The sequence below is a fragment of the Limulus polyphemus genome, unplaced genomic scaffold (assembly GCF_000517525.1).
Source record: "Limulus polyphemus unplaced genomic scaffold, Limulus_polyphemus-2.1.2 Scaffold101, whole genome shotgun sequence".
NCBI classification, from domain to species: domain Eukaryota; kingdom Metazoa; phylum Arthropoda; class Merostomata; order Xiphosura; family Limulidae; genus Limulus; species Limulus polyphemus.
The window spans coordinates 1,000,879-1,005,076 of record NW_013665711.1 but is presented as its reverse complement, the minus strand read 5'-3'; positions in this window follow the sequence as shown (position 1 = coordinate 1,005,076).

Genomic DNA, 4,198 nt, shown 5'->3' with positions numbered 1-4,198 from the left:
ACTTGATAACCACTTGAAAATGCACAGCTTATCGTCTGGGCCCAGTGCTGAGCGTATCGGATTTGGAATCCGAGAATTTCAGGCTCGAGGCGTGGTACAATGAAACACTTTTCACATTTTCGGCTATGGATGAGTTATAAGAGCGACACCCAAATCTCGCTATTTGATTAGGATTAACCGCTTCAGGTGGAAAGTTTTACCGACAGATGTCTTTCTCTCTGGCCCACACGTTAAAAACGACACTAAGACTCTGACCTGGACGTTTAAACCATTGTATGCATAAGGTGTCATTCAGGTGAACAAACAAATAATTTTATTATCGGACGTTTTTTGGATAATTTTAATTTTAAGATACGTTATTCTATTATATTAGTTTTAAATATATTGTTTCATTTCCTCCAGTCATTGGCAGTTTTTATAACTTACGTGATGTGATATGTCTATAGATTATTTTTCTTTACAATATGCACGTCATTTACTCACAGAATTCCACTAATATCTGTGTGATTCTATTATATTAGTCTTAAATATATTGTTTCATTCCCTCCAGTCATTGGCAGTTTTTATAACTTACGTGACGTGACATGTCTATAGATTATTTTTCTTTACAATATGCACGTCATTTACTCACAGAATTCCAATAATATCTGTGTAATTCACAGAGATCGTTATTATTTTTGTATATACTCTGCATGCCTATGAATTTCTTTTTAATTTGTCCACCGGTGAGTCATCGGTAAATTTACAGACTTCCTATGCGAAAATCTGGGTTTCGATTCCCTGCGGTGGACAGAGCACATACAACCAGTTGTGGTTAGCTTTGCGCTAAAAGCAGCTCTTTATCGAGCAGCTTTTAAAAAGCAGCTCTTTATCAACATTCGTAGTTTTGTTTTACGACAAAATGCCATAGTATAACAATTTCTGTAATCTTCATTTACGCAGCAAAAACTTATATTTTCAATTTAACATTGTAATTTTGATCAGAAAGATGAACGTAGTATGATTATAGAGGTTAAACTCATGACAAAATCCTTATTTCTAAAAACAACACTGAATCTAAAAATTATTTGTGTGTTTTAAAGATTACATGCAATGACTGTGAATAATTTTACGTAGGGTAATCAGAAAGAGAATTAATTATTAGAATGAAGGAAAATATGTGACTACACTCGCATGTTTTCGAACACACAAGTTAAACTCCTCATGGCTTCTCCAGTAAGTATGTAATTGTTCTTAACAGAAAGAAAGATGTAAGCGCCCCCCAGTGGCACAGCGGCATATCTGCGGACTTACAACTCTAGAAACCGGCGGGCAGAGCACAGATAGCCCTTGTGTAGCTTTGTGCATAATTAAAAAACAAACAAACAAAGATGTAAGCAAAAGAAAGATAAAAAAGATCAATATATATATTCAGAATTATAAACACAGGTTGAATAAATATCCAAGAACACTTTTATATTTCGTTCAAAGTATTGTTTGTGTGTAATTGTGATTTTCTTCTATTTTTAAGAAGTATCTGTGTTAATAAACGTGAACGAGATGATACGAAGCGAACGCTTGCGAAACGTCGTTTTAATAATTATTTAAGTTTTGAATTATTCCAGTTTTTAGCCGAATAAAGCTTTTAAATTAAAACGCTTATATTAAAATATTCAATTTAAAACTGCTTGAAAGTTGTTTCGAATGTAGTATTTTAAAAGTGAACCAAATTGTGGAGGGACTAGTAAAATATTTTTTTTTCTTTTCACTAAATTGGACAAAAAAAAAAGAGAAAAAAATGAAGTTTGTAAGTTGGTTTCTGAAGGATCCGTGTGAGTTGGCTTCTGAAGAATCCAGCTTCTTGGGCCCTTGCTCTTAAATCTGCACTTGCATAATATATATATGCATGTGTGATGCTCCAAACTTTCTTTTTTTAAGATATATTCAACTACCTTCGTGAAATTAGAAGACTTTGGTGTTATTTCTCATGTTAGCTTATTTGAAATTTCACTTGTGGTGCTCTTATTATTGTATTTGCTTAAAGAAATATTAACTCTCAGGATTTTTTTCATGAAATATCTTTCTCCATGTGTTACATTACTGTTGATTATATCTTTAAGCCTTTTTTTTATTTATGTAATTTTACTTATTGTATAGATAATACGGCCTCACCTATGTGGAATGAGAATGACCAGTTATGTGGCAACACTAAGTAAATGCGAGGTTTCTTGGAATCTAGATATCTTGCATTTAGCTAGTTGTGCAGATGATCCTGAATCAGAAACATCTTGAGGAAGGGACTGTCGTAGGTAAAACATATACAACGCTGTGTTTTTGTCTTAGTCTAAATGAATAATATTTTCATTGTCGTTTACGACATTCTATTTATGCCTTGGCTTAAACTCAACCAGTAAAAGAATAATTCTGTTCTGTAGTTCTATATTTAGATCGAGCCTTGGTTTTCGAAGTAAGAACTTATTTTATGAATGACTTTCAGAATACGTGCTTCAATTATATATTAAATCAACCATTTTAACAGTGCTTCTCAACCTTTCTTTGCAATATCATTCACCCCTGTAAGTTTTTCACGACAGCTCACTCACCCCAGTTCGAAAAAAGGCAATAAAATATATTAAATAATTTTTTTTATTATGAATTAAATATACACCAAACTACAGCTAGAATGTATACAACATAAAATAAACAAAAATAATTGTATTTATCAAACTACAACTAGAATAAATAGTAATAAATAATGACTTTTTTTTCTCATGAATTTATTGTATAATTGTAATAATAATTCACCCATCATTTTCATTCACTCCGATCTCATTAACCCCTGGGTGAACCATTCACCCTGTTGAGAAGCACTGTCTTAGAATATAACATTCTGTAATTCATGTTACTAGAACTTCCTCAATAGCGTATGGGCATTAACTCACATTCAGTTCAATATTTTTTTATATCACTTTCGATCTTTTAACAATGTTTTTTGTTTATATATATATATATATTATTGTTGAATTAGTGCAAAGCTATTCGATGGCTATCTGCACTAGCTATCCATAATTTAGAAGTGATAGAAGGCAGCTAGTCAACATCAACTACCACTAGTGGCGGTGCTAGCACTAAAAATTTGGGGGCGGGGGCAAGTAGGACATCTTATACTCACATGTAATTTTAAGGGGACTTGTTATTCACCACAAATTTTAGCGTGATAAATTACATTGAGCCAACTTTGGGTTTCAAAAAGTACTTTGTGTGTAATTTTTAAACTCCAAAGTACCCACAGACCTTGGGTGAGAAGGGTTTTAACCATTCTAACATATCTAGCAATTTTTTGGGGTGGGTGGGGAGAAGATAACAAGTTCCTTTATAAGTGGATTAATGAATAATGTTCCTTCGAGCATTATTTAATTAAATAAATAATCATTTAGTGCAGTAGTACCATTAGTATAAAAAAGTAGGATTAAAAGGAATACTTATTATTATTATAGGATATATCTGGTTGATTTCTACCATACAAGAATAAAATAACCAAACAGACAAAAAACCACGTAAAATGGTAATACGCGTGCGAACGTGTATGTAAGATTAAATTTCTAATACAGTAGTCAGTTGGTCTAATACCACAATAAAATACCTGAGTGCAAGTGAGCCGACATCTTTAAAACATCAAAAGTACAATACATTGTGTGTCCTTACTCTTTTTCTGGATTGTATTCTATCACAATTCATTTATTTCTTTGATATCGAAAGCTTTCCAGGCGATATGTATAACTTAACAATCAAATTGGGAGAGGAATTTGCCCACCCACATTTGTTTTTGCCCCCTTCCCACCATAACGTTAGTAATAAAAAAGAGAGGATCCCTGACTCTACTGTCAAATCGAGTTCAATCGCTGTGACAGCAATACGTATGCGTGTAAACGATCAGTTTTCTAAAATAATTTCACAGACCATAAGAAGTCTAATTAAACATGTAATATTTCCCTATCTCTATGGTAGGTTGATCAAATCGATAATTGGCTCAGATTGTCTTTGAAATATAGGAAAACTAGGGATAAATATATAATTTGGTATTCAGCGGGTTTTAATTAATATATGAGTTGGTTGTACGACAGGATGTCAGACATCAGCTTTTATTTTTTTTATCATTAAATAATCATTTTACATATATATATATATATATATTGTAACGTATCTGCTCATTTGATAA